The sequence below is a fragment of the Pinus tabuliformis genome, chromosome 8, assembly GCF_031772625.1.
Source record: "Pinus tabuliformis cultivar Carrire ecotype Pingquan chromosome 8, CPIR1, whole genome shotgun sequence".
NCBI classification, from domain to species: Eukaryota; Viridiplantae; Streptophyta; class Pinopsida; order Pinales; family Pinaceae; genus Pinus; species Pinus tabuliformis.
The window spans coordinates 686,764,942-686,786,281 of NC_142294.1; the positions used below are offsets into that span (position 1 = coordinate 686,764,942).

At 38.4% G+C, this 21,340-nt stretch overlaps 1 pseudogene; it reads right to left on the reverse strand.

The window, feature by feature from the left end:
* The window catches only part of LOC149237448 (uncharacterized), a 32,176-nt pseudogene extending 11,305 nt beyond the window's left edge, over positions 1-20,871 (reverse strand).
* Between the last annotated feature and the right edge of the window lie 469 nt (positions 20,872-21,340).

The following is a 21,340-nucleotide window of genomic DNA, read 5'->3' on the forward strand; positions in this document are numbered from 1 at the left end:
GTCGAAGCACTGCTATGATCCCAATTGTTGGGAAAAATGCTGAAATGGGGGGTGAATAATTATTTTCAAACAATTAAACCTTTCAATTTCATATCTTGATTTTTGTACGCAACTTTACTGAAGGGAACCTGTGTGTGTATGCAACCATTATTCATACACCTAGCTTATATAACTAGTACAAAATGGCTAACTAGTTACTAAAAAACTGAATAAAATTTGGATATAAGCGACCATTTTTCAGTCGGTGATCAATAGTAGCTAATTTACAGTATCTTATAACGTGACCAACTTTTAGTCATTTTTATATTAGTCATTAATTGCTTGTCTCAATTTTATCATCTAGTAGTATATTTAGTGATAAATTTGGTAATTAATTTAGCCATTGATTTAGTAATTAATTGTCACAATTAATGACCAAATATACAACAAAATATATTACTATATGGTCACCATAGAAAACAAATTAATGACCAAAATATTGGTCGTATTATATGATACTATAAATTAGCTACTAATAGTCATATATATGCAAAATTGAGTCATCACTTAAAACCAATTAATAACCAAAGAAATATGACTAAATTTTTGTCATGTTATAAGATACTGTAAATTAGCTACTAATAGTTGTATCTAAGAAAAATGTAGTCGTAATTTGTAATCACAAATTTATCAATTGCAGTAGTCATTTATCTTTTCTTGGTAGTTTCATATTCAATGTATAAAAAATTATATTCATTTCATTTACTTTCATTAATAATCATTATAAACAACTAATTTAGTCATATATTCATTTTACTTGTGTTCATCATTAATCAATATAAACTATTAATTTAGTAGTTTTAGATTAATTTTGTGTTCATTATTAATCAACATAAATTAATTAGTATGACTTTGCAACTAAATTAAAAAAATCATACAATGTGCATATTCATTTAATATGAAAATGCAAAGTTACATATGTTAATTACAATACTAAAAATTATCAAGTGCAACCATAAATAATTTCAACCACAAAAATTATATTATATGAAATGTCAAGTATTACAATATGAGTTTCCAACTTAATATTAGTTGTGCTACAATTTACACATGAAATATTGTTTCATCGCTTTGAAACATTATCATTGTGTTTCCAAGATATTGCACATGAATTCACCAACTTTGAAGACTTGACCATCAGTCTCTATGTCTATGTATTATGTGGGATATTATCTCTAAGTGTATCACTAAATCAATTCTCTTCTCTCTCTCTTTTTTTCATTTGTTGCTCGAGTGTTATTGTTCTCCTCTTTCTTCATTTTCTACTTCTTACCATCAATATTGAGTTCCTTTTCTGAAAACCAAAGAAGATTCAATACAGAGTATAATACATGAAAGATGATGAACACTAGAATATAAAATAAAGTAGACTATAAAAGAGATATATGACATATACCTCAACATTAGCAATGTTAAAGCCATTTTTCCCCATCAAAGCAAGAAAGTCAAACAAGTTTTCTTCCGTTCAGTGATAATGGCCACTATGTGGCCAGATGACCTATATAAACAAAGAAAATAAAACATCACCATAGAAAACAACACCTAAGTAACTTAGTTTTCAACCTTCAAGGAAAGCTTAGGCACAATCATGTGAATTAAGTTACATGCTAAAAGGCTCAAGTTGTATATAACTTGTGAAAACAAATAATCTAATGTTTGATGTCTAATTATTGTCATTTTATTTGCAACAACACTTCATTATCCAACACATGAAATCTATCAATTATATAAACAACCTATGCTCAAATAACAACGTGAAATTAAACTTTTATAATAGCCATGAAAATATTTTAACACAAAATAGATAAAACGATTTCAATCAATCAAGCGTAATACTAATTTTACCTTCAAGCTTTGGTTGTTTTTTAAATGGACATGATACCAAATATTTTCCATTTCATAGTTCAAAGACAACAAAATCGAAAGAAACATTCAAAACATAATCAAACAATAAAGAGAGGATATCATGTGATGGACATTGAAATTATATAAATATAGTTTACCTATCCATTGGTGTCTTGTTTGGCATTCCTAAAACATTTTCTTGCTTAAAATAGCCATGAGGTGAAAGAATCACAACATTAAAAGCGGTAGGAATCCCTACTAGAAACTCGAACAAGTTTTATTTAGTTGGGAGATAGTGGCCACCATGTGGCTAGATGACTTGTATAAAGAAAGTAAATAAAATGTCACTATAGAAAAGAACACCTTAGGAAATTAGAATTCAACCTTTAGGAAAAATCTTAGGCATAATCATGCAATCTAAGTTACAAGTTTTAAGAGCCAATTGGTGAATTAACATACCATATTTCCAACTCTCCATTTTTTATTGCACCAAACTGACTAACATCTAATCCAAAAAGCCAATAATTTTCATTATAGTGGATCACAAAATTTTCTACAAGAAACTTCTTAAGAAACTTCTTAAGCAGCACCTTCTCCATTCTCCACTCAAGAGGGAAATTCAATTCCCAGTAAAGATGAAGATCCCCTTTCTGGCCACTGTCAAGAATCATGTATATCTGCATATACAAAACAACAGTGTAAGAGGAAAGTGTGTAGAAAAAATATCTATAAAATTTAAATAGATGATGACGATGACATAATGAGAAAAATGAATGAAAAATGAGAAACATAATTTATTTGAATAAGGAAAAATTCAAGTAGAAATCATAAACAAATATCAATATTTACACAAGAAAAATTCACCCTTATTACCATTTTGTTCATTCCAGTGCTCCTAAACATCATCAAAAATGTTTTGGAGCAATGCACATGATTTCAAACAAGCAAAAAAATAATGTTCATCATTCTAGGTTCTACAATCATTATTTCAATATTAACAACCTTCTTTACAAAGAAAATATGAATTAACCAAAAGCCCAAGGAATGAATTTATGTTTTCACAACATCATAATTTTCTATTATAAATGTTTACCAATGAATCCTAATGTCACTCAAAATTTTCACAAAACCATTTACTAAACAAATTGTCTCATTTATATTTACCAAACAAATTGTTTGTACGTACCTTCAGAAGAGTACAAGTCATACCTATTTAGGTATTGCCTCATTGAGCTTGTAAATATCAATAACATAGAAGAGAAAATGTAGACAAAGGTTGTAAGAAATGCATGTATCAATAAGAATCTTATACTTAAAGTGAGATCATAATTGTATAGAAGTTACCTAGATTTTAAGAAGTCAACTTTTAGTTCTAATTAAACAAGAATTCCAATGAAACATCCTTCACTTCGAAACATATGTTTACGAAATCACATTAATAAGATATATATTTCCTCACCTACCTATCATAGTGAAAAACATAAGGATAAGAAACATGAAACTCTTCATCTAAACTAATGCCTAAATGTTTCCAGGTGGCTCTTGATTAATTTTTTTCCACACCAATGTCTCCTGACATTGTGATAGAATTCTTTGTCTCAAGGAATAGGTACAAAACATATCCCTATACATCAACACCATATGAATCAGTTTTATACTAAACAAGCTAACAACCACCTTAAGTAATTTGATTGAAAATATTCAATCTTGAGCTAACTATCTAGAAACCATATAACAACTTATAGTTTTAGTATTCTACCACAACTAGCCAAATAGATAAATAGAAAATCATCGAAACACGGTACACCATTGTGACCTGATCCATTAAAATTCAAGAAATATAAAGAATATATGATTGAAACATTTTCACAAAGAATCAAAACTTGATCCTACATACCATATTGAGATGTGCTTCCATTTATTCAAGGTCTTATGTGAAAATGTAAAACCCATAAAGTAAGATGGCAATTATAATAGGAATGAAGATACAATTTTCATATTCTTCATAAATTTGAAAAAATGAATGCATGTGAATAATGGGACAAATAGACAACTTAAATGGAAAAGCATAAAAACATGGTCCACCACTGTCCCAATCCATCAAATTCCAACAAATAGAAAGAATAAATAATTGATTCATTTTCACAAAGCCTCAAAGTTTGATCCTACATATTGTATTGAGGTGTGCTTCCATTTATTGAAGGTCTTAAGTGAAAATGGAAAACTCATAAAATAATATGGAAGTTTTCATAGAACTCGAGATACAATTCCATATCCTTTTTATTGTACTTTATAAATTTGAAAAAAATGAATGAATGTAAAATAAAGGGGTAAGGAAGATGCGCGGTAAATTAGTAACTAGAAAAACTTTGCATGGTAAACCCAAGGAGAAATCAAGGAAGGAAAGTAAAATGATGCCAACTTTCAAATGATAAGTGGGAGAAAAGGGCAAATCTCTGATTTTCGAAGAAATTAATAAATTTCATACCAAATCCTATAACTTATGAACAACTTGTCTATTTTTCATGGTGTTGCAGGGATGGGGGTGAGGGGAATGGTTTCAAGGATGGCTAGAAGTTAATCCAAATTTCAATGGGACAACAAAAAATATTTTTAAAAAGTAAAATTTTAAAGAAATATAAAATTTAAAAACAAAGATTCTAGAACATAGTTTTATAATATAAGTCAATAAAAGTAACTACCATAGATAATAGATCTAATGTAACTCAAAAAAAAGTAACAAGTATTAGATAATAGATATTAAAGATATTTTCTACATAGATGTTATAACCCTCCCAAAATCAAGAGTTGATATAGGATACACAAACCTACCAAACATGGGAGTCAAAACTATGAAGGAAATTAGTCTTCTTTATAAAAACATACTACATAGTATTCATGCATGCAATGCATAGATAACCTTTGTCTAGGTTTGAATGTAGAACCACTTGGTTAATATTTTTATTTGATAATTGGAACCAAATGGGCATTATTTTCTATAGTGGGTATTCAAATGTCCTCAAAACCATCCTAACAAATCTCGCAAAACTCCCTATTTTTGACAAGAACCATCTAGAGGATTTGAGATAAATACCCAGAACCATCATAAGATGTCTCCCAAACATCCCATAGAAGGAAACTTTTAGACAATTTGGGAGAGGATCACACATCCTCAAAGATGTGTCATTCAAAATAGGGAATTTCCCCTTGCAAACCCCAAGGATGTGAAAATCCAAATGATGCATCCCAGAAGTAGGATAGTTGCCCCTATGCAACATTGTCCTCAGTTCATAATCCACACGATACACTATAATTTGATCTAAGAAAGTGACACAGTAACATATGAACTCACAACCAAGTGTATATATCTATTGTACTTCGTAAAAAAAAGAAAGCATATTGTGGATTACAAATTTACAACCATGATTACATAAGAACTACCTTCAAGTTTCAGGCGACCCATACGCATTGGCTTTAGAGAAGAAATGAAATGCTTTGAAATTCCCACTAATGGCTTTGAGAGAATCCAAAACATTCTAGCTTCTCCATTCTCATATTCACACCACTCTTTTGGGTGCTTCTTGCACACTACCAACCTTAGGGATAGTTTGGACACTTCTTACTTGCATATCCCTACATGCGACACCATATGTAACTGCATCATATCCTAAGGATGATATGATTAAAATTCACTTTAACATAGCAACCAGATGTAACCTTGGGTTGCAAAGGTTTGGTGGAGTCCGTAAAGATAAATAGGGCAGACTCTTTATATCTATTATGAACTCATTTTCTTTCTACACTACCTCCCACCACTCTTCTTTCAGTAAATTCAAGTTGAAACAACCCTGTACCTATTTCGTTGCTACCACATTGTTGACAGTGTTGGAACTGCCAACATGTTAGGGGATCTTCCCGGTAAGAAGTCCCAATCAAATCTCAAATCGTTTGGTGTATGAGTCGCATCAGTGGGTTGTACAGTAATGCCTTGACAATGATTTCACATAGAGGCAAGTAAGATCTCCCTGTTGGTAGCAAGGGTGTGACAACTACAGTAATTCAAGGAAGGTGCATGAGAGGTTCTAACACACTGAGGGTGAGGTGAGTGCACCCCTTGGAAACTTGTAATAGTATGTGGCATGGAAGGGAACACATGAGAGAAGATGCATCACAAGCTAGAATGTAAGTTATCAAGAAATCCAAAGTGGTGGTTAAACCAACAACACATTTAAGAAAGGTTTTGTTGACAGTGCTGGATCTGCCAACATTTCAAGGGGATCTCCCTGGTAATAAGTCCCAATTACACCTTAGACTGTTTGGTGTAGGAGTCCCAACAGTGGGTGATAAGGTAATGCCTTAACTGCGGTGTCACATAGAAGCAAGTAGAATAAATCTATCAACAACAAGGGTGTGACTGATACAGTGAGTCAAGGAAGGTGTATGAGAGGTTCCAACACTTCGAAGGGGGAAGGAGGTGAATTTGAGTTCCAGGTTGAAAGGGATAAGTCCCAACTCGACTAGTAACATACAACACAAAGGACATGCACAACTTCCGGTGGAGCAGTCCACTTGGATGTGACAGTCACGTCACACAAGGTAACATAACACGTATAACACTCATGGATCAGTTTGAGATGAGGGTGATGGTTGTTATAGAAAGGTTCCAGTGAAAGGTATGTCTGATGTCCAACAGAGCAGTCGACATGGAGGATGACAACATTAAGAACATATGCAACACATTAACAACAAGATTCAAATAATTGCATGTGAATCAGTTCATACACAAGTACGTAAGTTAAACAACACATATCATTAAAGCAACTGGAGCAGTCCAACTAGAATAAACACATATGCATGAAAATGTGCTGGCTCTTATTATATAAATAAGTGCTCCTCCAAAGAGATATACTAGCTTCGTGCAGTGGAGAAGCTAAGGTGCATTACAATATTGTCCAAGCCTTCTTCAAAATAGTCTTAGTAGAAGCTTGGATGACCAAAATCCTATACAATGAGTTATGAGGGACTATTTATAGCAAAGGGTGGGGTGACCCTTGACATTCCCCTTATGACAGTTCAACTACCCTCATGACTCTTCACCTACTCTATGACTGTTACATCCAATTATTGACACTTGACTTACACTTGACATGACTCATCATTACAATGCACATGTACTCATGTGAGACAACATGGGTTGGGAAAGCTTTGCAAGACATCACTGATACTTGGTCTACTAACATGAGATCAACTCTTTGACATGTCCATGATGGTGAAGGTGGTGAGTTGATGCCAAGCTTGGTCGTCCATGATGGTGTGCATGCACCTCATGGTGACATGTTGCTAAAGCGAACTCTTGCCTCCGTTGTAACCAACGCATTGGTTCAGCCCTTTCATCCAACTCTTCTGCTAACATGTTCATGGTATTTTTAGGTGCGGCTGAACCAGAAACACACTGATGCATAGTGTCCACGTTGATCTTCAAGCATGTGGTTGTTGTTCATGCACATCAACTTGACGAAGTACATGTTCAACACCAGTTGGACTTGCTTCTTGTCTTCGCCTTGGTGAGTGTGTTGAATGGGCTGGGTTGCATGCATGTGCTCAACGACATGCATGTTACTGAATCCCTTGCATGCAATCAACAACACTGTTCACCATGTCTAATCCATGTCAGCTTCTGGGATGCATCTTTAACCTATACATGCACAGTTTCATCCATGAGTGCATGTTGTGCCCACTGTTGTTCCTGATCCTACTTCAACTCATTCATATGTCTGTGCAGCTTCATGTTCTTCCTTGAGTTGCTTCTTTGGCACATGAAACTCCTTCTTCATTCCATTCTCTGTAGTCAAACGACCTTCATGTCGCACCATCACCTCATACCGTGAGTCTCCAAAGTTGCTTTCATTATCACTGGATCTACTTAATCTTGCAACTTTGTTCCGCATCTGTTTTGTCAACAACCTTCCTCTTGCATTCACTGCATTTGTTGTGTCTGCTGCATTCGATATGCTACCTTTAGCTGTTGTTCATGATGCTGCTTGGTGTGATGTTGTTGCTTGACGTCCTTGTCTACGAACAACTTGATGTCTTCGTGAGTAGGAAAGCTCATAGACACTTGATCGATTACATCCCCAAGCATGCCCTGAACGATGTCTTCGTCTCTGTTCTCCCAAAAACCATTGTACCTATATTTGTTATTGGGAAAAGTGTCTATTTAGAACGACTCTATCCCACTAAGGTGTGACAGCTACCTTAGAAACAAATAGAGAAAACTACTTTTGTATTCTTCTTTATGAACTATAAACAAAGAGGAATAGGATGAACCAACCTGTGTCTTGCGCTAGTCCTTCGATCCAATCTCTCTCCTCTTTGACAGCTTCCAGCTACCTGCTCCCTTACTTGCCCAGCTTCACCAAGTACCTGCAAGATCACAGAAGAAAGAAATTATACAAAGACATGGGTTTATGTTCATAAATAACTTAGGATCAGATTTAAGTTAACCATACAAATGTAACAAGCATCAATGATACAAAAGCATTGAGAAGAAACTCAAATAGTTTTTATTGATATACAAGAAGATCCAGGAGGAGTTACAACCGATGATTCCTGACCCAGCATCAACCTCCCAGCAAAGAAGTCCCTTCTTCACCCCCAACAAAGCATAGATCACCCAATCCTCTGATTTATATCACAAAACCAACAGCAATTCCTTACAATGTGCAAAATTCCAGCCTATGGATCTCTAGGATGAGGGATCCATATATAGATGTATGCAAGGAGGATGAGTCAACTCATGATTTGATTAGTGGCTTCTCTCTGTCAGTTCTTTCTTCCACTTGGAGACTGAAAGCCTCTTACTCATCCTTGGTCGAATTCAGTGAGGCAAGTGTCATTGGAGAAGATTCTGGAAGCTTCCATTGTCTCTCCACCTCGCGAAATGATACTGCCATTTGTCATTTCCTGCTCAACGCACCCTGGTAGTGCATTTAGGTGCATTGCAACGCACCTAGCTAGTGGATTTAGGTGCTATGCAATGCACTTGGCTAGTGGAGCAGCTGAAATGATCCTGATTTGACTTATTATGAGCAGTTTCTGGTGGAGAACTTCGGGGAGAAGCTGTAATTTGTTGACCTTGTTCCTTTAGGGGTTGGAACAACACTTTTAGGGACTTAGGAGCCCTTGGTTTATGGACATTTCATGCTTAGAGCTGTAAGGCACAAAAATGTCTATAACAGTTGCCCCCTAAAGTATGAGGCCGTTTATCGGGTGAAATGCTTTATTAGGAGGATCCGAAGTTCTTTCAATGCTGGGAGGAGACCTGTAATAAGATACAATACAATACATTATCTTCATACTGTTTTCATGATCTAGCTGAGGAAGGCATTCCCATGCTCAGCTTTATAAATTCATTTTCATGTACATAGGACAGACAATCGTCTGATGGTAGACTGATGATTCTGATAGAGCCATCATCCTTTTGGCTGCAATGCTGTACATTTCAATGTATTTATTTTCCTGAACATATATCGCAGCCCGGATGGATGAAACTAGATCCGGGGTCTTCAATCTCGTCCGATCTTCACTCGAAGTACAAGTCGATCCATGTGAAAAATGTTTTGAAGTCAAACATGGAAAGACATCGCTTGATTACCAGTCAATGATGTAAATTGTTAACAAGCACGAGAGGAATCACCGATAATGATAATGATCCTCAAGGTACTGCAGTACAATTCACGTGGTGTGAATAAAGGACTTGGTGTCGAACACCACGCAAAATCTTTCGGTCGAAGGTCATTGATGTATACCTGTCGCCGGAAGTGAGAAACTTGCCATTGAGGCATGCAAGCTTCAAAGTACTGAATGGGGTGTTCCTAGATCACCTTCTTGGATAATGAGCTGATGTTGACAAGAAGTGATCCGTCATAGGAGGGCCTTAATGAATCCCACATCAATGACATGGAATAGAGCAAATGATTTTGATGGAGGTGAAAACGGTCTGATGATATATGGTTTAGGGTGGCGGTCATGAAAGGATGGAGTATAATGTATGGTAGTGGGCGGGACACAGGTGGCCTTTCTGGATGACTTCTCTTGAACATGTCGGCGACACTTATGTGATGGATTGGTAGCATTAACCCCAAATGTGGATGGTATGGCGAGACCATTGCGATGTGACCGGTGAATGAAACAACCCAACCCGACTCGGGCACGGAGCGGAAGTGTCATGTTCAAGAGCGACTTGCTACCAATAAAGATTCTTTGAGTTTTCTTCCCAATTTTTCCCCAGTCACTGCTGACCAGTACCTCTTTATTTTTGTCAAGCTTGAGGAGGATAACATATGCTTGTTCTATAATTTTCCCTTCGAGCAAACCCATCGCTATGTTTTAACGAGCCTAGCGATAGTGAAACTCGTTCTCGTCTAAAGACAAGTTTGTCGCTATTAATCTTTTTAACGAGTTTAACGACAAAGACAACTCGGTCCTTTTCATTTTTAGAGAGTCTGAAAAGATATGTAAAGGTAACTCCAAAATTCCTTTTTCGTCATCTAATCCCTTAAGTCCGAAAAAGTATAAAACAATACAGAAGGGATGAATTTTCGATTAGCTTTAACGAGCCGAACAAAACAAGTGCTCGATCTTTTTGTGCGATAATCCCTCAGGTCCAAAAAGATTAAAATCTAGAGGAGGGATAGCACTTCCTGTCGCTTTAACGAGCTGGAAGGCCAGAACTCGGCAATCTTTTCATATTTTACGAGTCAGAAAAGAGCTTAAAGAATACTCGACTTTTGAGGAACGAGTGATAAAATGGGTAGCAGCTGATTCCAGGTAAGGTTTGGAATTTCCCAATCACGGCAGTGTCACAAGGATGGCTAGTGAAATCACTCTTCGTAGCTGTTCCTCAAAATGGGTAAACAATCAAATGGAGGTGAATGATCGGCCAACGGAAAAGTGGAGGTGATGGTGCAAACACGACCAAGGCTTTAATGGCTGAAGTGCTACATTCACGGTGGTTATTTACCAGGGAATAGTTCATTTTTTAACGAGCTTAAATGCGGGTGGAAACATTTGCTCATGTCTTATGTTTATTTTTTAACGAGCTTGAACTATGTGCTAAAACTGCTCGAGGTGGGTTTATTTTTTAACGAGCTTGAACCCTGCGGTAACACTGCTCATGGTGGGTTTATTTTTTAACGAGCTTGAACCCTACAGTAACACTGCTCGTGATAAGTTTGCATGCCCCCAGCATAATAACGCAAATCGAGGTGCATGCCCCCCAAGCTTCATTGCATTCAACTCGGTGGTTGGAATGAAGGTTTACCTTTGAGATTTGGAAAGGGGATTTGTTTCATTTTTTAATGAGGTTGACACAGATAAGAACCATCCTCGGAATCCAAATCCATTAGATATAGAAGATTTCATATTCCACTGTGGCCACTTCTGCCAGATTACTCGGAGGCGGTAGGGAAAAAGTACCCATTAAGGCAGGGTCTTTTAGGAGACCTACTCCGATATTTTGGAGCGAATGATTGCTTCCATGGATCATTGGAATGCTTCCCGTAACTTGTGAACTATTGGGGAGAAATGTTTGTTGGTCGACGATTGTAATTCCTCCTTGGAAGGGAAATGCAATCTTCCTGAAGTAGGTCGACACAACTGCGGCCATGGCATATATACAGGGCCTTCCCAGTAGGATGTTGTAATCAAGGTTTCCGTCGATTACTTCAACATCAATTTCTACTGTTTTCCCTACTAGTTCAACTTTCAAGTTACTTAGGATACCATATGGGGTATATGTCCTTCCGTTGAATGCTTTTAATGTCATCGAAGATCGTGATAAGGTTGGAGATCCTAAAGTTTTCCAGCAACTCATCGACATAATGCATGTAGATGCTCCCTCATCAATAATTGTTCGATGAACAGTTTTGTTGAGGGCTTTCACTTGAATAAGGAAAGCTAGTTGAGCTGGTAACTGAGGGTCATAGCCTTTATGCTCAAAGGCCACAAGATTGGAATCCATTGGGTCAATCCCACCTATTGCTGATAATAAAGCTTGCTCTTGGGAGAGGCAATTTTGCGGTACCTCAAGTGTCGACATAGCGGACGGCGATTGGGCCAGGTCCCCTATTATATTATAATTCTGTGCTATTTTTGCACGAGGATTAAATGTCAATTTGTGTACTACTCCATTTGTCGACTTTATCATCAGTACAGTAATGATGGGTGGCACAACTTCGGTCGAAGTTGTTGTCGAACTACTAGGTTGATCTTTATCCTTGTTGTTCGACAGCTGTGGATTCCCGTAATCTTTATTCCTTGTCAAAGCATCATTTTGCTGCTTTGAGATAGACAACATAAGCACTTGGGATCGGGAAGCATTTTGATTAGCAACCAGTTTGGTTCCTGGGTTTGGAAACGGATCAGTCAATACTGCTGAGGTCTTTGAACTCTTAAAGAGTTTCTTAACTTCAGCTTTATGTGGACAATCTCTCGTCTGATGGTCCTCATCGCATATATGACACCCCATAGGGGGTTTCCTTTGCCCAGAAGGGTTTGCAGAAGGTTTTCCAGGAGATGACTCATCCTGCTTCCTTTTTCTCCCTTTCTTTTTCTTCTTGCCCCCTGGTTGCTTCAGTTGTTTGCCCTTGTCGGTCGACACGGTATTTACTTCCGAGGCAAGAAGTTCCTCATTTGCATTTTGACTAGAAATCTTACGGGCCTTTTTAGATGTAGCCTTTGTCGATTTCGTGTCTGTTGCGCCAATAACGCCATCGCCAGCATGATAGTCATTGTTTGATTTAGGAGGAGGAGGAACTGAGAATTCCAGTCTAGGGGTGTCAGGTATTTTATCATAGAGTGTGTTGGACTGAGTGTAAATCAAGTCCAAATATTGCGCACGAGTGATAACTTGCTCTTCTATGACGACTCCCCCTTTTGCCACATCTTCCGTGATGGAAGGTAGTAATGACTTGATAAACCATTCAGCTAAGAGCTGATTAGGAACATACGTTTTTACCATTCTACGACGACGTCGCCACTCATGTATATGATCAGATATGTGAGTGGCCGTCGTTTGTTTGAAGTTGGTAAGGAGTTCTGTTCTCGTTTCGTACCTTATTGGTAATTGAAAATGGGTTAAAAAGGTTGTGGCTAGGGTACTGAAGTTGTCAAACGAAGCTCTAGGTAATTCAATATACCATTTTGCTGCCGGACCAGTTAACGTCCTCTGGAAAAGGCGAAGCCTAATCGAATCATCGTTTAGGGTGTTTGATGAAAACCACAGATGAAATGTCATCACATGATTCGACGAGTCTTCTCCCGGATTTCCATTAAATTTAGGAATATCTGACGAAAGTTTATGCGGAATCGCTGGCCACCAAGGGGCATAAGCAATTGGATCATTCGTCAGCCGGTTTAGATCTGGTAATTCTAGAGTTGCTACAAAGGGCAACTGTTGATTCAGGTTAGGCGAAGCATACCAAGGATAAGATGGAATCGCCTGAGCAATGGGTCTTTGCATACCAGCATAATGTATTTGATGCTCGCAGCTTTGACAAGGTTGACGGGCATAACCATTATAGTATGGTTGTTGATAACCACTTTGGAAATGCAGTTGACCATTACTTACAAAGACTTGTTGCTCACGTCCTTGATATGATTGCTGGAATTGCGGTTGTTGAGATTGAACCAACCCTGGTTGTTGGACCATTTGTTGTTGTCCAATACTGGATGATTGACCAAGATGAGGAGTCACAGTACTTGTTTGAGCCTGAGTCACTCCAGATAAGGAGTCACTAACCTGAGGTTGTGATTGAGTCGTTGAGACAAGAGGTTGTTGTATTGCAACCTGAGAAACTTGGGGTTGACATACAACAGGTAGCGCTTGTACTTGCGATGCAGTCACCATAGCAATATAGTGGGAATATCCGACACAGGGTGGACTGGTTGCATTGAATATACAACCCTTGGTTGTTGAGGCAATATTGGTACCCAACCACTGGATGTAATTCCAGTTTGACCTGAACTTTGTTGTAAACTCCCATATGGTTGTTCTCTGGGAGGGAACAATGAAAAGGCATACTGCCCTCCATATGGTGGCAATCCAGTACTTAAAGGGTAGATTGGCCTTTGAAGACACATTGGATCAATTTGTTGAGTTTCAACATAAGAAATATTGGATGATAATCCGGATGAAGAAATAGGATCTAACCATGTCGTTGAAGTAGTCCCTGATTGGACTCCGGCTTGTTGTTGATAACTTGCCGGGACAGATGGTATATCGGCGAACATCGTTGGAGTAGCAGTAGGAGACTCAGCTACTGCTATGTCAGACGACACAGTCCTGGATGTCGATGGCTGTTCAGACATATCTAGTCTATCCAAAAGATTTCCTAGCGATTCTACAAGAACTTGCGATGAAGGGAGACTAACTTATAAGACCAACGACGGAACAGTGATGTTATTTCGATTAAAATAAATTTTAGATGCTTTGACACAGCTTGTTTTTTCAGTTTTTAAGAGTCGAGAAAAAAACAAAATATGACTCTAGTCTCCTTCGATTTTTAATGAGCCTGAAGTGACAAGAGCTCAGATGGACCTTTTCCGTTAAAGAGTTTGAAAAGGAACGAAAGGGACTGCTCTGGAGGTCTAGGTAAAGGGAGTACCAAACCAATCGCAAAACTGCAGAATACTTTTTATGGTACAGCAGTCAATCTTCCCAAATGCTGTGTTCAGTGCATTGCAATCAGTAGGGCGGCCGACACGGCTTCCTATGGATAAAGGATTTAAGCCTATAGGGGTCTGCCAATATATACTCGATGGTACGTGGGAGCACAAGTCCATACTGGCACTTATCGTCTCAAAGTGGAGGAATCACCCAACCATCAGTGAGGACAACAGTTACCGGGCTTTACGACGCCGGAATACGTCTCTAGCCTAGACCTCTAAATGTTGTGCGTTAAGTTCCAAAGCGTTGTTAGGTTCATTGAATTTATTTTAAGTTGATCTTTCTTATGAAGTTTTCCTTTTGGGTTCACCACGAGATGTAGATGTAATTCCTAAAATGCAATCTAAAGATGATAAACAAACTTTTATCTCTTTTCAGCAATGAAAATCCTAGCTACTAGGGGAAAAGAAAGACACAATATTTTCGCAAAGAGAAAAGAGCACACTGTAAATGAACTTTCCTAAATCAAGCCAAACAGACTATCAATATGCAAATGCACATGCATGTATTTGTTTTTCACTTTCTTAATATTGATGCCTAAAAAGAAAGTTGATGTACAAATCTGAATTTGTTTTCAAGTGACAAACACAAACAAGCTTCTTTTCGAAATCAAAAGGTAGAGATGATTACGACACTTTATGATTTTGAAATAAATAATTGTTTCGACACTAGAAAGTCACAAATTCAAACCAAAGGCAAAAGTAAAAGCATAATCGACTATCAACAACAAATAAACTTTCTCCTATGATCAAAATCGACACTTGCGACAGATCTAAATCAAAGGACGACAGTACGACTATTATACTTTTGCAATGGAAAACTGTAAATGACTCAACAAACACATAAAAACATCTACATTTCTTTTGTACAATTGAGGCAGAATATCAGTAAGGAAAAGGGGTCTGAAACAGTCATATACTGATCACAGGCTGCAAAAATCAGAGGCAAAACTGAAAAAATGAAGCAAAGAACCTTAGCTGCATAGGGCTAGGCTGATCAGCGCACCTGTTACACAGAGAAACTGCATTGCAGCGCAGGTAGCCCTCTCGGGAAGTGCGTTGAAATGTAGAACCTCTTCATAGAGCCTGCGCTGGGGCAGAAACGAGAATTCTATCTAGGTTCTGGGTCACGGTTTGCAGTTTAATCTTTGGTTTTTGGCCGAGTAAAAGCAATCAGTAATGCACAATCAGAGGTGGATCTAAAGTGGGGTCTAAGAGCTATCACAAGGGCAATCAGTTAGTCTATGTATCAGCTGTTCAAATCATAAACAGATCCAGTGAATGGATTGAAGCAAGAGATGTCTACTTTGCATTTGTTAATGGCAAATGCAGTTCGATTGCTACTTATAAGTTTATGAAATAAACAACAAGAGAAACACACACAAACTAATTAGACACGATCCCCAACGGAGTCACCATTTTGTTATCGGGAAAAGTGTCTATTTAGAACTACTCTATCCCACTAAGGTGTGACAACTACCTTAGAAACAAACAGAGAAAACTACTTTTGTATTCTTCTTTATGAACTATAAACAAAGAGGAATAGGATGAACCAACCTGTGTCTTGCGCTAGTCCTTCGATCCAATCTCTCTCCTCTTTGACAGCTTCCAGCTACCTGCTCCCTTACTTGCCCAGCTTCACCAAGTACCTGCAAGATCACAGAAAAAAGAAACTATACAAAGACATGGGTTTATGTTCATAAATAACTTAGGATCAGATTTAAGTTAACCATACAAATGTAACAAGCATCAATGATACAAAAGCATGGAGAAGAAACTCAAATAGTTTTTATTGATATACAAAAAGATCTAGGAGGAGTTACAACCGATGATTCCTGACCCAACATCAACCTCCCAGCAAAGAAGTCCCTTCTTCACCCCCAACAAAGCATAGATCACCCAATCCTCTGATTTATATCTCAAAACCAACAACAATTCCTTACAATGTGCAAAATACCAGCCTCTGGATCTCTGGGATGAGGGATCCATATATAGATGTATGCAAGGAGGATAGTCAGCTCATGATTTGATTAGTGGCTTCTCTCTGTCAGTTCTTTCTTCCACTTGGAGACTGAAAGCCTCTTACTCATCCTTGGTCGAATTCAGTGAGGCAAGTGTCATTGGAGAAGATTCTGGAAGCTTCCATTGTCTCTCCACCTCGCAAAATGATACTGCCATTTGTCATTTCCCGCTCAACACACCCTGGTAGTGCATTTAGGTGCATTGCAATGCACCTAGCTAGTGGATTTAGGTGCTATACAACGCACTTGGCTAGTGGAGCAGCTGAAATGATCCTGATTTGACTTATTCTGAGCAGTTTCTGGTGGAGAACTTCTGGGAGAAGCTGTAATTTGTTGACCTTGTTCCTTTAGGGGTTGGAACAACACTTTTAGGGACTTAGGAGCCCTTGGTTTATGGACATTTCATGCTTAGAGCTGTAAGGCACAAAAATGTCTATAACAATATTACTAAGAGGAAGATGAAAAACTTGGATACCTGAAGACATGGAAACACTCATGGAAATCAATCTGTTAGTTGAAAACCAAAATGAACATGAGAACTGACTTGCAACATACTTGGGTGCATGATAATGAAGGTTATGTAATTTTGGCCGGGAGGTCAGGAGACCGACTACCAAGACTACAAAAGGCACAGTCTGATCTGATTGGAGACTGACTAATTGCTAGAACTATGCAATGCATAGTCTGTTCTAGCTGTTGAATGCTGGGATTGCACAATGCGTAATTCGAGCTGGGAAGGACTTCTAGCCTAGGCATAGATTTGCGAAATTTCTTAGGTTAAGTAGCCATTGTCCTCTAGAAATGCGCAAAAAATTACTAACGGCCAGTGCTAGGTAGGAATGGGCAAATCTGGAGAGGAAGGCGAGCCTTCCTTTCCCAAATTATGAAATGCAGCCTTGGTGAAGGCAGAGCCCGAGCCAAGGTTGACCCGACTCGCGAACGGGAAACTAAAAGCAAGTAAGTTAGTAAATGCATGGCGACACTAAGTGATAGTAGAAGTGATTAATAGTGCATGAAAAACATGAATGAAAGATTCATCAAACAGATCAAAATGCATGTGGGTGAGGTAGTTCGCTAGTTGGGTGAACAACCGTGCAAAACAATTTCATGCATGCGATAGCAGTGAGATAGAAACAAAAACTGAAAGAAAGTTAGGAAAAGCTAGCATACATGTAAACGATAACAGGCATTCAAAGAAATCAAGCAAACACTACTCACACAAGCAAAAACACAAAAAGCGACAGAAATGCAGCATAAGGCATGGGAAACGGGCTTACCCCAAAACAGTTGAGTTGAATGTGCCGACTGCTCCTAGATGTGATGTGGAATGTTAGAGCTACAAGGTGTATGTGAGGAATGAGCTCTGCAGCATCTGACTTATGAGTTTTGATAACATTGAGGTTGTGACGCGCATGCCACGAATCTAGGGGAAGTAAGACTTCGTGGGAGGTTTCAGAATTTCTCCTTGCATGTAATCTCCAACTGCTAAACATAGATCCCTGAAGAAAGGGATGCCTTTATATGCTGCCTTGGGAGAAGCAGCCCCTTCATGCAAACCTATCTTGCTCAGTCCTGGAGGCGAATTGGTCAACTTAGCTGCACATGCAAGAGACTGCTCGACTGTTGGAGAAAAATGCACATTTCTTAATGGGAGCTGGGATGGATACCCAGGAGATTTGCACAATATTATGGTAGAGCAGCTGACTACTGCATAAATTTGCACAAATCTTGGGCTGAACAACCTGTTGTTGGGAAAATTTGTGCAAATCCTACTCGGAGGGTTGGCTGGCAAGATTGCACAATCCTGGAGCCCAGTAGGATGTCAGAGAGGATTGCGCAATTCCCGGAGGGAAGGATGGTTTCCCTCCAAAAATGCAAAATTTTCAAGTGGAAGCTGCTCAACCTACAACTGGACCAAGTCAGGGTGAAAAACCTATGAGGGGAATGGATCAAGCTATGACTGATAGGCTGCCTTTGTGCAAGAAAGACACTGAAGATTGTGAAATTGATGAAGCAAGGCAAGCTATTGTGAAGGGGGGAAGGGAGGCTCCAAAATGAAGCTAAGGAAAAATTTTGGAGGGTGGTTGTAGCCGCTACAACACTTGCTGACACACTAGTAGAAATCTAGTTCTCTCAATGGACGTTGTTCATGAAAAGCAAGTCTAACACCTCTGGAAGTATTGTTCAGTTTTCATGTCGTCTTCGTTTCACACTAACTTGATTGTAAGATGTAGCATTTGCCAAACCCTTGGTCAATTAACACACATTCGAAGGCAAGGCAACACATTTGTTTCGATTGTGGTTGAGGGGTATATAGGTGCACAAGTAGTATAGTCGTCAGAGTCTTAGTTTCATATCTGGTGTTGCTCCACTGCTACTAGGCCTGGACTGTACCCCGATGGAGTCGCATAGGAACACAAGCATGGCTCCGCTACCAGCAAGCCTGGTCAGTACCTTGGTGGAGTTACTTGCATCACCTCTCTGCGCAGGAATCCTTTCTCTTCTTTTGCCTTAGTCATTTTTCATTTTGATTGTTTTTTTGACTTTTCATTTTTTTCATTTTCACTGTGCATAGAACTTATTCATTTCAAAGGAAGAAGAGGAATCTGGACTTATTAAGAGAAAAATAGGTTGTTCTAGTAGAGAAGTAGTTTATTATATCTCTGACATGCCTATCATGGTTTTCCCCCTCACCTTACTCTACTTGACCGAGCTAAGAAGGGTTAACCCAAAAACAATCGACTAGAGAAGGTGACACTAGTTAACATGCAAGCATTATGTTTACACCAAGGCTCACTTTGAACAATACATATTTTCCTTCAACGTATCATGGACTAAAAGTAACAAGCTCATCATAGAGAGGCAGGATGACAGACAACCAAGTAGTGACAGTTGTACAAGCGCTCTTGTACTTTACCCAGCTCGCTTCAAGAGTCATACATGGTTTCATGCAAAACTAACCTATGAACGAAACAAGCGAATGAAGTAACAATAAAAAAATCAAAGGAAGAGCAAAAGCAAAAATGAAAGTGAAGTAAGTAAACAAACAAGCAAGAAAATAAAGCACATAAGAAAACAAGCATGCAAGCAAACAACTAAAAGCAAACACAACTCCTACTCCTACATTAACAATACATGGGCGTGATCACATGAAGTGATACTTCCAATGCATCCATTGACACATTGGTAGACCCATGATGGTGAAGGCTTGGTCTGCGAGCAACCCAGTTGTGTGAACCAACAAGCAAGAAGGATATAACAATGAAGACAACCACACTTCGTGATTCAAAGTGCCCACAGGACATAAGTGAGTGCATGTGCATGACGGGCAGTCCGTGGACTTATCATGGTGCTTTGTGACACTATGTGCAACTTTGAAGCATAAGCGCACTATTGACTGTGACATGCAAGCAAACTAAAGAAACAAAGATAACTTGTGTCACGCACAAGCGCTTGCAATGTAAGACTCCTCCAATGCATGAGCAATGGGATCATGTGGTTCGAGTGGAAGAAGTAAAATATGAGAGTTTGATTGATCTTGAGTGAATACATATGAGTGATGAGGAGCCCTGAGTGTTTGAACAATTTCTTGACCGAAAGCAAAACAAACCTCAAGACAGCGAGGGCCTAACATAACCATTAGCTTGAGCTGAAGTGCCTCGACGGTCTGTGGGGTTTCGACTTCATTGATGATAAAAACAGCTAAAATCACACAATCACAGAAGCATAATCATATATCAGGTACAAATGGTGTATGTGTAAACACTCACACACACAGATTACATTCAGATCACTCTATTAAATAGAGTTTTTGAGATCCAACTTATTCCTAATTTAGAGAGAGTGGTTGAGAGAATTTCTCAACCATCACAAACCAATTTCTCAAATATGGAATGTAAGCATTAATTCCAACATCCCCCCTTAATGATTACATTACATGAAAATAACAAAATAATCAAGCTTATCAGTAGATGCTCCATCAAGTTGCCTCATAACCCTCGGAAAGGTGTAGTTGGCAAGTTGGATTCCCGAGTTCCCTTCCTCAACTCCTGAATCAAGGACCTCCCAAAGTCAATTACTGGACAGCATCCCAATCTGTCGCATAACCTCATTAGGAAACCACCACGTCTACCACTAATGAGGGATCCTTCCCTAGATCCGCAACTACCATACTATCTGGAAAACCATCTATATTGAGCCTTACTGCTACTTGATCTTTAACTACTGGCATCAGACACATAGTTGAACTGCTGGTTATATTAAAAAAGTTTAATAGATTCACTCTCTTCATCATCAGAATTCCATTGGTATTCATCTGTGGTTATATTTGCTGATTCTTTCCCTTTTAACACATCACTAGCACGACTTCTGCAATTCCACGCTGTATGCCCAGTTTTCTTGCAATAGTAGCATTCAATGTCACCTTTGTTTGCATTTTTCTTTCTCATCCTTGACTTTGTCCACAAGGCATTTTCTACATGAGAGTTCTCTTCGGCATCCTCTGGTTTCAGTCGCTTTTCCTCCCCCAGAAGTGCTGCAATTGTCTCTTGCAATGTTTGTGTAGATATTTGACTCAAAGTAAAAACAACATTACTATAACTTGAAGGAAGACTATTTAATAATACAGCTTTAGCATCTTCATCCTCCACCTTTGTCCCAGCTTCACTTAATTGTCTTAAAAGAGACATTAAATTATTTATATGACTGGA